Source organism: Oryctolagus cuniculus, chromosome 12 (genome assembly GCF_051225735.1).
Source record: "Oryctolagus cuniculus isolate XC-2025 breed Fujian yellow rabbit chromosome 12, ASM5122573v1, whole genome shotgun sequence".
NCBI classification, from domain to species: Eukaryota; Metazoa; Chordata; class Mammalia; order Lagomorpha; family Leporidae; genus Oryctolagus; species Oryctolagus cuniculus.
In genome coordinates this window covers 3,856,972-3,876,682 of record NC_142878.1, presented here as the reverse complement: position 1 = coordinate 3,876,682, position 19,711 = coordinate 3,856,972, and the positions used below count along the sequence as shown (strand labels likewise).

Genomic DNA, 19,711 nt, shown 5'->3' with positions numbered 1-19,711 from the left:
AACCCGGGGTGCCGGCGCCGCAGACAGAGGATTAGCCTAGTGAGCCGCGGCGCCAGCCATGTCCACTCTTCATCTATGGCCTCCCTGCTCCAACAGCCGGCGACACCCTGGCGTTCACGGTTCAGCCATCTGCTGCAGATCCACCCTTTGACTTTTCTAGCGCCTGGGCGAGAAAAGATTCTGCACACAGAACTGCTGCAGAAAACCCACGGGGTCACCTCCCGCACTCTGCTCAGACTCAGATGCAGAAGCCAGGGCTCCCCTCACACAGGACACTGACCAGGCTGTTCAGCACCTGTGACTGGAACCCGTCAGCGACGCTTATGCAACAACAACGATAACAACAGCAGAATAGTCCATAAGGCTCTGAATGAATACCGACGGGGATATTGTATTTATCCACTCTCTTCTTTACAAAACTGAGGCTCAGAGACAACAGGTGCACCCCAGCGCCACCCAGTTAGAGGCGGCAGAGGAGCCCCAAGCCCACTGCCTCCCTTCGGGGGAGTTGACTCACCAAGGCCCCGAGCCTCGCGTCTCTTTGGGAACTTGGCCCAGGGTTCAGTTTACTGAACAAGCAAAACGGGGATTTTGCAAAGCCGGAGGAAGGGGGGCTCTGCTCTGTACTTTGCAGGTGGAGAGAAAGGCTGACTCCTGTTGGCAAGAACCCGGAGAGAAAGAAGCCCATAGGTATCGGGGCTCTGCTTACAAACAGCTCTGCCGCCATAAAGCCACCACCCCGAAACAAAACCAACACAGGAGCGATCGGTGAGGCAGTGGGTGTGCTAATTAGCTTGACTGAATCGTGCCATTAGGTAGGTACCTCGCTGAAACACCACGTTGTACCCCATGACCACACACAATTAGATTTGTCAATTTTTTTTTTATAAAAAGCACTAACAAAAATAATCAAATGAGGTGAGCACGCTACACCCCCCCCCCCAGGAGGAGCCGGTGGTCTCTGGGCTTGCAGAGCCAGAAAGAGCCTGTGCCTTGCAGCCTGGGTGTGACTGCTCCAAGCCAGCGAGCCCCTCCGGGCTTCACAGTCCCTTCCTGGATGAAGTCCGGGTCCTACCACTCACTGCTGCAAGACTGAACGCCCCGGTCTCTCCTCCCCATTCCCCGCCCCCGCCGGTCTTCCCAGAACCCTGAAGACGCCATCTGCACACAGCGCCTGTGCCTTCCCTTCTGGTCCTGGCCCCGGGCCTCCTCTGACTGCCATCCGTCCCCTGCCTGTCGACGCCGTCCCATGCCTGCTCAGTGGCTCTTTCAGGAGAAGGAAGGGCCCCTTCCTGCCCTCCAACCTTCTGATCCCGTGGACTGGGCCGGGGTGGGCACTTATGCAGATGAGAGCATCCCCTGGGAGTTGAGACTTCGGATGAGAAGCTGCCAGTCTCAGCGGTTGCTGCCGTGATGCTGGCAGGTAGGAGGGGAGGGACCAAAGGGACGAAGAAACCGGCCAGGGAGCATCTCTGGGGTCAACTGCCCCCTCCCTTTCTCATTTGCCAGAACATTCCAAGCTTCACAGTCCTTCCTCTTCGCTGAAGTCCCTGCATAATCTAGTTCAAATTCTGTTGCCTTTAATATGCAATTAAAGGGATCATAAACACATTTTATGCAATCCTGGAAGGTGGGTGTGGAAGCCAGAGCCCAGGCTGCCCTCCTCTGTGCATCGGAAGCCTGCCCCTCCCCACAGGGTGCCAGGCCACGCTGTCAGATGCATTCCTGGTCCCGCAGGCTGCCTTGCCACAGTCCCTGACTTCTCGCACCTGCTGCCCGTGCTAACGGTGTTGCCTGGACAGCCGGCTCCCGGCCCAGTCCGTCTTGCTGTGGTTGGTCCATTCATGCTTCGCATGTGTAGAGGAGGCCCTGCGATGGCTCATCCTGGGTCCAGGAGCTTCTTAGGGCAGGGATGGTCTTCCCTACTTTCACCTCCCTGGGCTCTGTCAAGTAAATAAATTTGGGTGAAAGAAGACAAACCTGGCAGATGACGGATGGGGATTCATGGAGGGGAAACGAAGTCTCGTCCGCCGACGCTAACAGCCGATCTCTGGGATCTGGGGTCCCTCCTCTTGCGCACCCCAGTGTTGACAGCTGCTTCCGCCTAACCTTTCAATAATTCCTCCCACCCCCCACCCCCAGGCAGTGTCAGAATGGACAAGACTTTACCGTAACTCCAAATTTCTATTATCCCACATGGAAACTCACATAGGCAATTTTATTCTCTGCACTGCAACATGTGGGAGGAGTATCACAAAATAAGAACAGATTTAGAAACAGCCAAATTTAATGTAAGGTTCCTGCACTGGAAAACAAGGATGCGTGCCACGGAGTGTCCACTGGGCACCCCTGGCCATGCCAGTGGTCGTCGGGAAAGGCATTCTGTCATCTCCCTGAGGAAGTTCACGAGCATCCAAAGGCACTGGGTGACACGCAGCGGTCCCTGCTCCATGGAAGCCAGCGGCCTCCTCCGGCTTCAGTTCTCACTCCTCGAGGTCTTTGCCTTGTGCTGATCCTTGACGGCAGGGGTGCCCCAGGTCACAGGAGAAGGATACAGCACAGCTGGGTGACATCTTGTAGAGAAAGGTCCTTCCGTCTGCTCCCAAGGTGACACCCAGGCGCAGCTCTGCTCATCTCAAGTGCAAGCGACGCCTCACCTCTGTGCTAACGTGGCCCTCGACACCAAATTCCAAGGGGAGGTAAAGGACAAGGTGAATGCGGACGGGGATGACATGACAAACGACACACGGCTGACTCCTGGTGGAAGGAAGCCCTGGAGGGAAGCCTGAGATAGGAGTCTATATGGTCTGGCATCAGTGAGAACACACATCATTTTGTAACTAATTGGGGAAGTTGAGAAGACACATTAACTATTGATTCCAATTAGCTTTGGGGGCTGACTTGATTGTTTCCTTACTAGAAAATTCCTCAGCTAATGGCTGGCAGTGGGGCAGAGAACTGTGCTGTGACAAGCATGTGAAATTGTTTTCTGATTTTGCAACTGTTTTGTTTTTTTTTTCCTGGTTGCCAATTCACCCAAAGTCATTTCTCCATGAAGTACAAAAGCTGCAAAGATCTCAGGCTGTGTTGCAGCCATAACTGCAGCCAAAGCCAACATGTTCAACGTCATTTAGAATTTAAACTAGTGTCTGTGAATATTAACTGATAGAAGCGGGATACACAGCAGACTCATAGAATGGCAGATGTCCTAAATAGCACTCTGGCCTCAGAATCAGCCCTTAAGGCATTCGGATCTGGCTGAAGAGCCCATGAGAGTATTTTATGCATGGAAAGCCAAGACACTCTGGCACACACACACACACACACACAAAGACGACCTAATGAAAAATCTCTACAAGTGAGATCCCAGAGGAAAGAACGTGCCATCAAAGAAGGAGGTACCATTCTCTGAAGGGAGGAGAGAACTTCCACTTTGACTATGACCTTGTCTAAATAAGATCGAAGTCAGCGAACTCAAGAGCTTCTATCGCCTTGGAAACTCATGACTAGAGCCTCGGGAGATTACTGATGCCATAAACAAGAGTGTCAAATTGTTAAGTCACAACAGGAGTCACTTACTTCTCATGTGGGGTCTCTGTCCTTAATGTGTTGTCCAATGTGAATTAATGCTATAACTAGTATTCAAATAGTATTTTACACTTTTTTTCTGTGTGGGTGCAAACTGATGAAATCTTTACTTAATATATACTAAATAGATCTTCTGTATATAAAGATAATTGAAAATGAATCTTGATGTGAATGGAATGGGAGAGGGAGCGGAAGATGGGAGGGGTGCAAGTGGGAGGGAAGTTAAGGGGGGAAAAGGCCATTGTAATCCATAAACTGTACTTTGGAAAATTATATTTACTAAATAAAAGTTTAAAAAAAGAAAAAAAAAGGATTTACTGGGTTTTGCTATTAAAATTTACCACGTGAAGACTACTACGTGAAGGTCTAATGAAAAGCCCTTGATGACTTTTGAGCTTGGAGAAAGGCTATCCCGGGAGCTCTCTGGGACTTGTGTCCTTTGGCAGTTCCCTGGGTTCTGAGCAGAGGTTCATTCTCCCCTCTGCAGCCCCACAGTTTCACTCACCCAGTTGTCCAGCATCCCTCTCACTGGGCCATTTCCAAAGGGCTTTATTGACGGTTTCCAGATGCACCCATTTCTTGTCTCCCTTTTGCCAGGTGAAGACTGTTCCAGTTCTCTGTTGTCAAAATCATAAAAGACACAAGAGATGGAAAATAATCAGGTATCAGCACTTGATGTCTGCAAGTACCTGGCTTTTTTGAAGGAGAAGTGGGTTTTCTTAGCACTTCTAAGGTTGACGTTTTGATGACGAGAGCCAGGCCCTGGAGTGGGAGCACCCACTTCCTGTGACTGAGTCGGAGGAAAAACTTGAGAAGTTCTTCCCACCAGGGAAAACCTTTCACAACCCTGAATGGAAACCCAAGAGTTGGGGAGAGAGGGAGCAGGGTTTGGTTCTGCACCAAGTGGGCTGGCATCCCCATTAGAAGTCAAGGCTGTGTTCTCCATGCGCGGCGGAGACAGGGATGGCAGATGGTCCATGGAAATGGGCCCATGGCTGAGGCTGAGGGAGTTCCTTGGGCTGGTGGGCCTCGGTGGCAACAGGGACTGTCCTATAGGAAACAGCCATCCGGAGAAGCTGGGTCCCCAGGGGAGAGAGACGTGGAGGGGCTAAGCATCAGTGGACTGGGAGGGAACCCAGGTTTGCAGGTCCCACGGCGACGCTGGCTGTGGGCCAGCAGTGCCCACACAGTGCCCCCACTGTATGTCACAAGTAGAACCGGTAGGGAGGTCAGGAGCAGGAAATGAAGACAGGATGGACCACACCAGCTCTCTTTCATGAGGCCCAGGAGCTGGGATCACCCTCGGGGAAGGGGCAGAAAAACAAGACGCTGGAAAACAAACTCCTTAAAAGTGACCACATGTAGACCTGGGCAGAGGCTGAATTCACCACGCAGTCTGGTTGAAGAACCAAGCCCTCAGGCAGAATAAACCAGAGCAGGCCAGGTCAAGGTGTGCGGCTCCAGAGCAGGTTCCTGGAGCGGTGCCTGGGGCGGGTGCAGGCGGGTGCAGGCAGCCTTCCCGGGAAGGCAGTGGAGCCCACCCTGGAGGCCCCTGGGGCATTCGGAGCGCCTCACTCGGGGGTGGTTCTCTCCAAGAGAACCTCACAAAATCTGCTCAGGCTTTGAGCTCAGCTGCAGGTCCCAAAGAGCTTAACAACCTGAGTCTCCATTCCCCGCTGTGACGCTTTGTGGAGAATTGCAGGTCTCCCACGCCCTGAGCTTCACCAAGTCAGAAACTTTGGGTTGTCTGCAGTTCCCCTGCACTTAGCGCAAGGCACGGCTCTTGATACATAGAGGATTCTCGAGTGAGTTTTAAGAGAGAAAGCCATTCAGGAACAGAGCAGTCAGCAGTGGCTTCTGGGAAGAGGGACGCTGAAATCAGCTTTGACCCTGGCATTTACATGCCCGAGAAGTAGCGCCAGTCACATGAGGTGGGCAGACAGGCAAATTCAACGAGGGGCATGAATGGAAGGTTCTGGAAGGCATGGCAGCACCTTCTACTTCATAAGGTGCTACATGAATGTCTCCCAGTCACAGGGTGTGCTCTTAGTGATGGGTGCTATCCCAGAACTTCATGTGGTCGGAAAGGAGACTTATCTATGACATCTGTGATCTTCAGTACCCACTAATGCAAGCAATTAAGATCCCGCGAGAGAGAAACCTGAACATTGCTCCAGAGGGCTCTGCGTGAGCCACTCGGATTTCAAGCTTATTCAGTTTTTCTTGTGGAGGCAAAACTGAAAGGACAAATGAAGAACTACCTAGATTTTTTTTTTTTCAAAAACAGACTTTGTTGTATCAAGAAAAAGCTGCGATGTGTCCGCAGCCCCTCTCCAGGTGAGAGGCTCCTGTTTGCTTTGAGGTGATAAAGGCACCGACACTTGGAAGGCTAGTGTACCTCGGTGGAGGGTGGAGGTGAAGCCGCCCACGCCGCTGGGGTGTGCAGGGAGGAGTCAGCATGCGCTGAGGGTGCCCTGGGGTCTGCATGCCCCGCCCCGGCTCAGCAAGGTGCAGCCCGGCCACAAGCAAGAGCTCTGGGGGCTCCAGAGGAGAAACCCAGCGGACCCCTCCCCAGGTGGGCCTCACCCGCCCACGGGAGCGCAGAGCAGAGGAGGGGCTGTGTGCAGGACCAGGCCCTGGGAGGCCGGGAGCTGGACCTCCTCACAGCGGCTCGCACTTCCCTGGCCGACAGCTGAGCTCGGCGCACAGCCTGGCAGGAGCCCGGCACGGCGCGCCCCGGGGACCGCAGCCCCCGGAATGTTCCCAGCGGCGCCCGCGGAGCGCAGCCTGTGTGATGTGTGTGCGCCTCGGCCCGTGGGCCACAGCCGAGATTCCTATCGGAGCTCTGCGCGGAGGGACTCGGGGCGATCATTTTTCACTCTAGATGGAAAAACAGATACTTTTCCCTGAGCCTGGTATAACTAAAGACTTCACGTGCCGCGGAGAGGGAAAAAGGGAAAAAAGCAAGCAAGCAAGCCCGGAGGACTCCTAGATAAACCAAAAATAAGTATGACCCTGCCTGGTTTTGCTCCTCACAAAGTAAACTCGTGAGTATCTCTCATTAAGTCAAACCTCGCCGTTCCCCTGTAAACAGATTCATACTTACTTTGATAATCTTGGGGGGTTAATTTTTGTCCCTTTAATCTCCTTTTTTTTTTTTTTTTTTTTGGTGATGGAAGATTTCAGCCTCAGCAAGGTCTTACTTTCTTGCAAACAGATTCCTTTAACCTCCCGTCTCTGTATCCTCTTTTTTCCGGGATTCCTGAATATTCCCGGGAGACCAAGTCCAGCTGAGGCCAGGCAGCAATAACTCATCCTCTGTTTTATCAAAGCATATGTGAATGCATGAGATCTATAAAGGTGAGCCAGTCAGGCACTCTCACCGCTAAGGAATAGGTAGACAGCAATGTCAGCTGCAAAGTCTCCCAGTGGAACTGCCTGATGCCGGCTGGATGCTAATGAAATTTGCTCAGGTGGTAAAGAATACCAGGACCTGGCAGGCCCAGAACTTTAGCACCCGTGGGTGACATCCTGAATTCACAGGAGTGGAAGGTGCAACGTAGAGACGCCAATGAATTGGTTCCTTGCTTCCAATCTCAATACAATTGACAAGGCCGGTAACATCCTTCTGGCATCCAAAAAAGTAAATTACAAGCCTATGGTCTTCTTAAATTATGTGATAAAAACCGACATTTTAATTTAACATATATGTTCCTAGTTTCGTATTGAGTACTAATGAATGTTTCTGTTTTACTTTGTATTAGTGAGTGTTGTGTTAAGTGCAACAAAATACCAGAGGCAGTTAATTCACAAAGAGGAAGGGGATTGGGTGGTCCTGTCGGCCTCAGGCCCATCAAGGCAGGGCCAAGTCTCCCATCAAGGTAGAGTGCCTGTGTGTGGCGAGCTTGCCCACCCCACAGGAACTGGGGTCACTTCCTCCACAGGGCAGACCCCTGGTGACCTAGGTTCCTCACACTGGGCCCCAGCTTGTGAGGGACCACAAGGCATCCCGACAGTGCCACCCTGGAGACTAAGTTCCCAGCACAGGAGCCTGTCCAGGGACACTAGGCACGGAGCACAGCCAGATCAAACACAGTGTTAAAAATCACAATATCAAGCCAATGATCAAGCCAGTAACTAGCTTACAGCTTACACGACCAAGTCCACATCTCGAGGACGGGAAATTGACCACAGATGGAAGAAATGAGCGAACGTGAGACTTACGCCCCTCCCAATGCACGGAGAAGTTCCTAAACAACAGGAGACAGAAATCAAAAGTGAATTGTACCTGAGATCAACCAAACACAGCAGGGTCGTCCTGACCCGGTTTGAACCCCAAATAATAAAACCTTCAGCATTTCCCATAAATCAGAGCTCCCTCACAAAAGCATTTTTATTCCTAACGTCTCCTGATGCCTGAAGCCAGTTCACGCTACTTGTGAACGTAACCATAGTGTGAGAAGTGCTGGTGCTGGCCTTGAACACCCCAACATCACTTGAGAACATTAGATTTTCGCTGTGCGCTCCTTTAATTTCTGATTGTGCTTTGATTTCCTAAGCCAGTCTTCCTGAAGCCTGACTCCCTTATGCCCCTTTGTCTTAGAAACATTTTTGTCTCTGAGTCCGCCTTTCACAGTCTCCAATTAGAAGCTCAAGTAACTCTTGAGTGAATGTTTAATTGGAACCCCAGCAATTATTCTCTACCTAAAAACAGTTACCACAAACAATCTCAGACAGATGGCACTATGAAAGCCTTTATTTTTCTCATTAGAAACATAATGCATGTGCATATTTAAATTAGAGAACACAAAATTACATTTAAAAAGCAACAGCTAGATGCCAGCAACCATTAAAACTCACTGCTATGTCGACCTGTGTGTGTGCGCGTTTAGTGTCTGTACCTGTGCGCATTCATGTTATATTCAAGCTTACGCTGTAATAGATGAGGCCATCCAAGACGCTCATGTATCTTCATTCTCTATCTAAATTCCTAGAAAGAATCAGAGATGGCATCCACAGAACTAAAGCGTTTACTGCAGTGTCATGTTGCATGGCGTAATGGTTGTCCAATTCATGTAACCCATGAAATCCTATGTTTCCTCTGTTTTTTGCCATCATGGGTATCAAAAATTTCTTTCTTCGTTATATGGAATGTGTCTAAATAAATTAGTTATGCCATAAGCTTTTTAATGTTAGTATTTGACAACTTTGGGGGAAAAAAGACATAATTTAAGTTTGGTATTATTTGCATGCTGATTATAAAATTCATTATAAATATCTTATATTGATCGGCAATGTGAGAGCTTAAAAATGGTGACTGGGGGGGCAGAGCTGTGGTTCAGCAAGTTAAGCCACCATCCATAGCGCTAGCATCCCACGTGGACAGTGGTTTGAGTCCCGGCTGCTCCACTTCCAATCTAGCTCCCTGCTAATGTGCCTGAGACAGCAATAGAGAACGGACGAAGTGCTTGGGCCCCTGCACCCACGAAGAGACCTGGAAGAAGCTCCTGGGTTCTGGCTTTAGCTCAACCTAGCCCCAGCCATTGCGGTCACTTGGGGAGTGGATGGAAGACCTCTGTGTGTGTGTGTGTGTGTGTGTATCCTCTCTCTCTAATTCTGATTTCCAAATTAAAAAAATGACAGGTTAATAGTCTGGAGTTTATCATTTTAAATATATTAATAGAAATCCCAACATCTCTACCCAAATACTTACAGCTCTTACTAACTACACTAAGTCACTGTAAGTGTCACTTAAGACACAATTAGCTCCGGAAATAAAAGTTTCAATCAAACACACACGTGTGAATTTGCAGGTTGCTCCTTTCTTCTGAGTCCAGTTCTGACCGACACTAGGACATACACATATACCATGTATATAAATACGTAAATCACAGTCATCGTAGATACCAAGTCAACCTGAATTTCGATTCCCTCTGGATGCAGCTTTGTAGCTGGAATCTAGAGTTGTGCTAAAGGTCACACTTAATAAATATGAAAGCAATTTCCTGGTTGCCTCTCTTGTGCTACCAACCTGCTGCTCACGGGCACGCTGATGTTTCAGTGAGGCCTTGTCCCTGCACACCCACCTGCGCCCATGTGCACCAGCGCCTCTAAGATGAACCAGATGTGGAGTACACGGCGGGGATCAGAGACCGCACGTGCTGCAGGCTTGCCTCGTGGAGGGCCAGGGCCTGGACGTGGCCAATTTCCTCACAGCACCTTGCAAAATTCTAAGTGCTTTGGAAATAGTTGGTCATCTTGCCCTGTGACACAGTTGTTCACACTTTCCATGAAATATTACTTTAATTAAATAAAATGGCACCGTGACAGCAGAGGTCCATGTGGTACAGAGGTCATTCTGAATGTGCTGGGCACTCACGTGGCTCATGCCTTGGAGAGCTGTGCTCCGAGCCTGCAGCCAAGTGTGGGGGTGAGGAGGAGGCGGCATCCCTGTTACCCACTGGTGCTGGGGTGTGTGCCAAGGCCCCTAAGTGTTTTCTTTCTTTTTACATAAAAAGATTTATTTATTTGAAAGTCAGAGTTACAGAGAGGCAGACGTAGAGGCAGAGAGAGAGAAAGGTCTCCCATCTGCTGCTTCACGCCCTAAATGGCCAAACGGCCAGAGCTGTGCTGATCCGACACCAGGAACCAGGAGTTTCATCCAGATCTCCCATGTGGGTGCAGGGGCCCAAGGACCTGGGTCATCGTCCATTGTTTTCCCGGGGCATAGCAGAGAGCTGGATCAGAAGTGGAGCAGCCGGCTGGCGCCGCAGCTCACTAAGCTAATCCACCGCCTGCAGCGCCAGCACTCCAGGTTCTAGTCCTGATTGGGGTGCAGGTTCTGTCCCTGTTGTTCCTCTTCCAGTCCAGCTCTCTGCTGTGACCTGGGAAGGCAGTGGAGGATGGCCCAAGTGCTCGGGGCTCTGCACCCGCATGGGAGACCAGGAGGAAGCACCTGGCTCCTGGCTTAGTATCGGCGCAGCGCGCCAACCGTAGCAGCCATTTGGGGGGGTGAACCAATGGAAAAGGAAGACCTGTTTCTCTCTCTCTCACTGTCTAACTCTGTCAAAAAAAAAAAAAAAAGTGGAGCAGCCGGGACATGAACTGGTGCCCATATAGGATGCCAACACTGCAGGCGGTAACTTTCCGCTCTACGCCAAGTATTTTCTTAAAATCGCAAATTAAGTCAGACGTTGAACTGTGAGAACCCAGATAGGAACTGAGAGGTAAAGTTCTCACTTGACTTAAAGATAATGCCTCATGCAGATTAATGAACAGAAAAACAAAACGAAAACCTGGTAACTCAGAAGCAAAGTGGCTGCAACATGAATGAAACAGGTGGCATTCCTATCCAAGAAAACAATGCTCCATAGTAATAGCATTTTTGAAGACCTTTACTTGAATTCTTGCTTTAAAAAAATCACTTTCCTTTTTTCTCCTTGTTATCACAGCACAGCAGATTCTTGGTTAGATCATTTCTTCTAATTTTGGCGGAATGTCTTGCTTTCTGCAGGAAAGCAGTAAATGTTGTTTTTTGCTTTTATTTTGTTGTGTGTTTATTTTCCCTAGCTTGATTGAGATATGATTGACAAATTAAAAATTGTAAATATTTAAGGTTTCAATGTAGTGTTTTGACATAAGTATACCTTGTGAAATGGTTCACACTCTAAAGCTAATTAAAATACCATCTGATACCATCCGATACAGTTAGGTGTCTGTGTGTGCACATGTGTGTGTACGTGTGTGTGTGTGTGTGAGAGAGAGAGAGAGAGATGAGGACACTTCAGATCTGTTTCCTTAGCAAATTTGAAGTGTATGCAGCATTATATGAATGAGATGAGCCACACACCAAAAAATACTGAATGAAACCATTTATATGGGGAGTTTGAAAATGTTGAACTCAGAGAAACAGCAGAAGAGTGGCTTCCAGGGGCTGGAGGATGGGGAGATGTCCATCAAAAGTAGAGACCTGCAGGTGTAAGAAGCGTGAATTCCAGAGATGCAGTGTGTAGCTTAGTAGCTACAATAAGAGTGAATTACATCCTTCTTGTTTTTTTTTTAAAGATTTATTTATTTGAAGGGCAAAGTTACAGAGAGGCAGAGGCAAAGACAGAGAGAGAGAGACAGATCTCCCATCTACTGGTTCACTCCCCAAAATGGCCACGACAGTTGGAGCTGGGCTGATCTGAAGCCAGGAACCAGGAGCTTCTTCCAGGTCTCCCACATGAGTGCAGGGGCCCAAGGACTTTGGCCATCTTCTACTGCTTTCCCAGGCCATAGCAGAGAGCTGGATAGGAGGTGGAGCAGCCAGGACTTGAACCGGTGCCCATGTGGGATGCCAGCATTGCAGGCCAGGGCTTTAACCTGCTGCTTTTAATGATGGGGTCTGTATGTGCTTCCTTTATACAGGGATCAGACACACACACACACACACACACACACACACACACCACCTGGTCCCTTGTTTTTAGGTGACATTGACTTGGAACTTACTAGTCATACCATAGATGTGCTGTTCACTCTTCTGCATTCTATGAGATAAGCAAAGTAACCTTTTTCAAATTGTAAAAGATCAGCTTCAGGGCCTATAATGTCCTTGGTAAGTGGTTACATCTGACATGGACGGAGTTGGGACATTTCAGCCTTGGCTTTTGTCACCCAGTGGACCAGGCACATCTGTCACCCACCCCTGTGGTTCCCCAGACACTCCTTTCTCTGTTTTGTCACAGTCAGCTGGAACACCTCGGCTCTCTCTGCCAGAACACTGCCAAGAAGCCTGTCCTCAGGAGCCCCAGACGTCTGCCCGCAATGGCACAGCTCGCGGGGCCTCGGCAGCTCGCCCCGCCTGAAGCCACGACGCCTGCCCGGTCCGAGTGTGCGAGTGTGCACGCCCTTCTCTGGTGACTGATGGCGGGCTGGGCCTGCTCCCTGCACAGGGGCTCTGCCTTCCCGCTCCAGGCACTCTCCCCTGCAGGCCTCTCACCCGGATGTGTTCAGAACGGGCACCTCGTTGGCAGTGCCTGCACTTCTCCCAGCGTCCCTGTGTTGAGGAATGCCGGTGATCTCTCCCACCAGCACTACAAGGGCTTCCCTGGCCTTCTCCTGGTGGCTTCACTGAGCTCCCGTCTCCCCCGGATACTCCACCCACACAGTGGCTGGGTGTTTCTTGGGTGTGACCCTGGAGCATTGACCAAAGGTCCCTGGGCACAGCCAGCACATACCTTTGGATATTCACCGAAAGAGCAGACGTTCCACTAAATCAGAGGCATAGTTCAAAGATAAAAGCCATCAGAGGAAGAAAACCAACAAGTATTCCCAGAAATCCCAAAAAATAAATGCAGAAATTAAAGAAATAAGAATAAGGAAGACAAGAGTCCCGCCCCTAAGGAACACAACACCTCAGTGTAAGAATGTGAAGATAAAAAGATTGATGAAATGCCTGAAACAGAATTAAAAAGATTAATCATAGCATTATTCAGAAACAATAAAAAGCCAATTCATCAATTAAAGAAATCCATGCATGACCTGAATGAAAAGTTCTCCCATGAAATCAAGATTGTGAAGAGAATCTATTTCCTACCTACAAGAAACACACCTCACCAACAAAGATGGACACAGACTGAAAGGAAAAGGATGGAAGAAGACATTCCATGCTAACAGAAAACAGAAATGAGCAGGTGTAGCCATCCTAATATCAGATAAAATAGACCTTAACACAAAAACTGTTAGAAGAGACAAAAAATGGCACTATATAATGATTAAGGGATCGATTCCACAGGAATATGTGGCTAAAATAAATTTATATGCACCCAATGTCAGGGCACATAGGTATTTAAAACAAATGTTAATATATCTAAAGGAAAACATAAACCCCAATACAATAATAATGGAGGATTTCAACACCGCACTTTCATCAATGGACACACCAACTACACAGAAAATCAACAAAGAAACAGCAGACCTAATCAACACTACGGACCAAATGGACCTAACTGATATCCACAGAATCTTTCACCCCATAGTTTCAGAATTCACGTGCTTTTCATCAGTTCATGAAACTTTCTGTAGGATAGACCATTTGCTAGGCCACAAAACAAGTCTCACAAAATTTTAAAAAAGTGAAATCATACCATACATATTTTCTGACTACCATGAAATTAACAACCGGAGTTAAATTAAAGCTGGAAATTTACAACTCAAGAATCACAAGATCACCTGCAAACACAAAAGTAAACAACATGTTCCAGAATGAAAAGTGGGTCATAGAAGAAATCAAAAGAGAAATCGAAAGCTTCTGGGAGCAAGTGAAGATGATAATATGACATATCAAAATGTATGTGATATAACAAAAGCAGTGTTAAGAGGAAAGTTTATAGCCAATTAGTGTCTATATCAAACAAATGGAAAGGTGCCAAATGAATGAGCTATAAATGAATCTAAAGGACCTATAAAAACAACAAACCAAACCCCAAATTAGTAGGAAAGAAATAATTAAAATTAGAGAAGTAACAAAATTGAAACAAAAAAATCAATAAAATGAAAAGATAGTTTATTTTTTTGAAACAATAAACAAAGTTGATACACCATTGCCCAATTAACCAAAGAGAGAGATAGAGAGAGAAGAAGAAGAAGAAGAAGAAGAAGAAGAAGAAGAAGAAGAAGAAGACCCAAATCAATAGAATCAGAGATAAAAAATGAAATATAAAAACAAATACCACAGAAATAAAAAGAATAATCAGGAATTACTGCAATACATTTAACCAAGGAAGTCAAAGATCTTTACAATGAAAATTACAAAGCATTAAAGAAAGAAACAGAAGACCCCCCCCCAAAAAATGGAAAAGTCTTCCATGTTTGTAGATTGGAAGATTAATATCATCAAAATGTCCATACTACAAAAAGCAATTTATAGATTCAATGCAGTCCCAATCAAAATATCAATGATACTCTTCTCAGATTTAGAAAAGAAATTATGCTAAAATTCACATGGAAACAGAAGAGATCCCAAATAGCTAAAGTAATCGCATCCAACAAAACCAAATCCTGAGGCATCACAAGCTCAGGTTTCAAGACCTACTACAGGGCGTTTGTAATCAAAACAGCCCGGTACTGGCACACAAACATACATGCAAACAAATGGGACATCATAGAAAATAGATCTACCATATGACCCAGAAATCCCACTCCTGGGGATTTACAAAAAACACGAAATCAGCAAATGAAAGAGTAATCCATACACCAATGTTCTTTGCAGCTCAATTCACAATAGCTAAGCTATGGAATCAACCCAGATTTCCATCAACTGATGACTGGGTAAAGAAATTATAGTATATATATATATATATATATATATATATATATAGTACAGAATACTACACAGCAGTAGAAATGAAATTGTGTCTTTTACAACAAAATGGATGCAACTGGAAGCCATTATACATAGTGAAATAAGTCAGTCCCAAAAAGACAGATCTGTGGTAGCTACTAGAGTACCTAAAATGTAATGTATTGGAGTGAAATTGACATTTTGAGATTCGACGATCATTTACAGCCCATGTCTCGATGTTTAGGAACAGTGTTTTTTCCTTCATAGTACTTCTTGAGCTCTTTACTTAGTGTAGGGTTAATCTTCTGAGTGTAAAGTAAACTTAAAATAGATCTTTGTGAAAATTAAGAATGGGGCCAGGAGCGGGAGGATTAAGAGGGGTGGCAGCAGGGGTGGGAAGGAAGGTAGCGTGGGAAGTAAATCTATCATCTATCTATCTGTGTGTGTGTGTGTATATATATATGAAATACATGAAATTTGTATAATATAAATAACATTTTAAAAAGTAAAATACATAAGAATTACACATATTTATGGAATATCCTGTGCTGTTTCCATACATGTACGCATAAGATAATGTCCATTCAGGGTAAATATGGTTTCCTTGTCAAACGTTTACCATTTCCTTATGGTGGAAACATTGATGATCCTGTCTTTGAAATTTTTTAAAAGAGAAAAATCCACGTACAATAGCTATTGTCATTTCTTCCTCCATTTCGAATTTTCAGTGTCCCCGTTTATTTCTTTCCATGGTGGTGTCTCTTGACAATCTAATGTGGTGACAATCTAATGTGGTAACTTCCTACTAAAGTTATGACTGGCTTATGTGCCATATTTAGGATATTAGCACATCCTTCATTTGTCTTTGCAATTACTCCTATGAGTGAGTTTTCTACTTTCTGTTGTTTTCTTCCTACTCCTCCTTTACGGTTGGCTAATTTCCTCCAGCAGGTTCTGTCCCAGAGTTCTGGTTCTCAGCCATTTTGGAGGGGAGGGTTGTGTTTCTTCGTCCCTCATTTCTGAAGGGTGGCTTTGCTGGATACGGTATTGCTGCAGTCACTGTTTTCCCTCAGTACTGCAGCAAAAGCCCCATCCCAGTTCTCCCTGGCCTGAGAAGTTCCTGCTAAGTGTGCAGTCTGGAAAGTTGGGCTCCACTATGCGTTGTTTCTTGGCTCTTGCAGGTTGAGAATCATCTCTTTATCTTTCGCTTTGAGAGCCTGATTGTAATACATCCTGGGAGGCACGCTTGCATGAGTTGAGTGCTGACTTTTGGTCTTCCTGTACCTATACTGTTATATCTTACTAGAGAATTGGGGGTTTTTCTGTTATTATCTCTTTGAATATACGTCTGCCACTTTGGCATTATCTAGTCCATCTGGAATTCCAATGTCTCAGGTATTTGACTTTCATGCTGTACTCAAGTTCCCTTAAACTTCTTTTTCCCTTTTCTTGATTCCTTTTTATTCATTTTTCTCCTCCAATTATGTATTTCCCAATAGCCTGTCTTCAGGCTCACTAATTCTTCTCTTTGTTCTATGTTATCTATCCTGGTATTGATGCCTTCAATCATGTTCTTAATTTCACATGATGCACTTTTAATTTCACTTAGTGAAGAATTTCTACTTGATTTATTTTACTTCTATTATCTGTATTCCTGTTAAAGTATAAAATCAGTTTTCTTTGCTGTCTTTAAGTGCATTGAGTTTCCTTAGAACAATTATAATAATTGTTAAACCACCTGAAAGTTGCAATTCCTAACCGGTTGGTTTCTGGCACCTTTCGTCTTTTAGGTGAGTCTTGGCTCCCTGCTAGTTGTGACACTTCTTGGTTTATGACATCATCTATGTATTGAAGGATTATTTATACTAACCTGACTTCATTCATGACTGCCTTTCCAAAAATTCTAAGCAGTCCATTTAATTTTCTCTAAGCCTCTGGACACTCCAGCTATTCTAGCACTAGATGGTGCCCTAAGTTAAGGTTTGCTGTAGGCCCACTGTTGGTGTGTTTTCTCTGTTTCAATCCTAAAATACACCCTCAGCTCAGATTTGCTCCAAATCATAGTTGGTGTGCTGCTCATTGTTAACCTGACCAGTGTTTACAAAGGAGTGGCACGTCCCTACAAGCCTCTTTCTGGGTCTCAGATAGGCCCAGACACCTGTCCTTGTGACCACCAACGCCACATAGATCACACCTGGAGCCCACAGCTCACTGAGAGCAATTGCAGATCAGTCATAGGACCGAAGCCCTGCTGTGGTTTGCCTCTTGCTGAGACGACCTCACTGGTGAATTTGTCTCCAGTGTAAAATTAATCGATGGTGGCCACAGAGCTCCATTTCACAGAGCAGGTCCAGAGGCTTTGTCTGCATGCAGGCCTGGGAGCAGGTCTTATTAGTTCTGTTCAGTGTGGGTTTTTCCAGCCTGGCAATGAGTCTCAGTCCCACCCTGTACTTCCTTCCCGTCCCCCCAAGGTTTGAGAAGGGGCGATAGAAACAGCCCTTCAGCTGCGTAGGCAGACACTAGGTAGCTTGTATCTGGGTCTAAGGTGACTCAGTCCTGTGCAATCTTGGGGGAGCATGCCAGGCCCCTAGGAGGCTAACAATCACACAAACCCAAACAAATCCATCTCACCAGGGTGCAGGTTCTCTCCTTGACAGTGGGTCAAATCTAGAGGTTTTATCCACAGTCACTGGCTGAGGTATGGGGTTAATGGGATCTCTCTGGTGCTGGGTTGAGCAACCTGGCACTGTGGTCTCTCGCCTGGCTTCAGGGCTCTCATGAAAGTGACTTGATGTGTGAATATTTCAGTTGGGGTCTCTGTGGGGAAGTGGTCAGCAGTGGCATCTTACTCCGCTGCTGTCATGCTGCACCTCCCTCACAGTGACTTTGAAACAACTCAAGGAAAAAGTCACCTTAAGAAGTGCTCTCTGTAACAGGATGCTGTAAACACTGACATCCTTAGGGCCAGATGCATCAATAGGGCTCAAAGCAATAATTTTGTATCCATTAATTCACCAGAATGTTACAGTTCTCTCTTATTTTAATAACACCTCCATCCAAGACCACAGAGAAGGCAACCAGCAGGATCGCGATGTGACTCTCGGCCTGCCTGACCCCAAGACCAAGGTCTTTTGTGTGCACCCCTGCCCCTGACCAGGACGGCCCCGCTCGCTCTGCTGAAACACACTCCCGAAGACCAGCAGTGCTAAAACGCAGACTGTGTTCTTTCACATTTAGTGCTGAAGTAGGATATTAAGACAAGGCTCAACAACTTCAATATTTTGCATTTGCAGCCATTTACCTTGATTTACATAGTGGCTTCATTTCAAATGTGTTTGCAATACATTGCCTAAGACCAGAAAAACATACTACCTGAACGTAGAGAAAGCTGGAGAACTTTAGCTGTGCAAATCCACAAAGCAAAGGGGATTCCATCTTTCAAAGCAGAAAGGAACTATAGGGCTGGGGGGAAGGGGGAACTGTGAACAGGGAAGATTCCCTTTCATTTTCTAGAATGTTCCGTAGACTTCAAGGGAAGATTAGGTGATTCCTGCACTATACAAACATTAATTTAATATTCAACATTTCAACTGTGGACCTAGGTCTGCTTATATTGGCATAGTCGAGACAAACGTGGCTGAAGCTACACTTATCTCTTGTAAGTGCTCTAAGTCATCAAAGAGCATTTTAAAAATATTTATGCATTCAATTTTTAATTTGAAAGGCAGAGTGACAGAGAAGAGGGCGTGGGGGAGAAAGAGAGCTTCAGTTTGCTGATTCAGTCATCGAATGCCCAGAACAGCCAGGACTAGGCTGGACTGACGTGAGGAGTCAGGAACTCCATCGTCCAGGTCTCCCATGCACATGGCAGGGAACTACATACCTGGGCCAGCACCTGCTGCTTCCCAGGGTCTGGGGATCAGAAGCAGAGGTGGAGCTCAAACCCAGGCCCTCTGATAGGAGATGCTGGTGCTCCAAGTGGCCATGCCACCTGCTCCACAATGCCCTCCCCAAAGAGCGTTTGTTAAGACCAGGCCATGCTTCTTTCCAATGGTGGCCAACTACAAGAATGAACCCCATGGTTTCTCTCTTGCACTGTGTTTCTTCCAGCCTTAGGGCTGCACATCCTGCTCCACATCGGCTGTACACAGACCCCGGCAAGTCCAGGTGTTGCTGTTGCCCCCAGTGCCCACTGAGCTGCCAGCCCTGACTCTGAAGTCCCCAACGCCAGTCAGCTGCCCCTCGTTCAGCCTTCCTCACCAGCCTGCACCCCTGGGGACAAAATCCATCTTCTCCAGGAGGAAGGGGAGCCCTATGCACTGCAGGCTTTCGCCTCCTGGTTGCCGCAGGTCCGTGGGCACGTGGAGCAGCTGCTGCCTCGTACCTTTGAGAAGAACCCCAGGCTTGCACACTCATTCCAGGCCCTCTTCTGAGAGTGAGCTGCTTTCAGGGAGCCTCCAAGCCAGGCACTCTCTCTGCAGGGGACGCCTGTCCTGGGCCGGCACCATCGCGACCCAGGTGAGGTCTGCTGCTGGCCATTAGGGACCACCACCCCCAACTCCTACACGGGGCCATGCTCGCCAGTGCAGCTAATTACTGAGCAGAAAGTGGATTTTCAGATCTCCGTCCAATGTGCCCTCTTGGGTTTTTTTTTTCCACTTAGTATGGAAGTTGAGCGTAAAAATGGGATTTTATTTACTGAGTCCTCTCTCCGGGATGCCAAGGTCTTTACTTCTCTGCGTATTCCGTTTCCCTGCACTCTCATAACCCGAGAGGCACTGGCATAGGGTGACAGCC

At 47.1% G+C, this 19,711-nt stretch overlaps 1 long non-coding RNA gene across 1 annotated transcript; it reads right to left on the bottom strand.

The window, feature by feature from the left end:
* Positions 1-2,269: 2,269 nt before the first annotated feature.
* Positions 2,270-6,852, bottom strand: LOC127483739 (uncharacterized). Its single transcript, XR_007910370.3, has 2 exons — positions 6,695-6,852; positions 2,270-4,205 (listed from the first exon to the last, which is right to left on the bottom strand). It is a non-coding gene; the product is annotated as an uncharacterized LOC127483739 (long non-coding RNA).
* Positions 6,853-19,711: the final 12,859 nt, after the last annotated feature.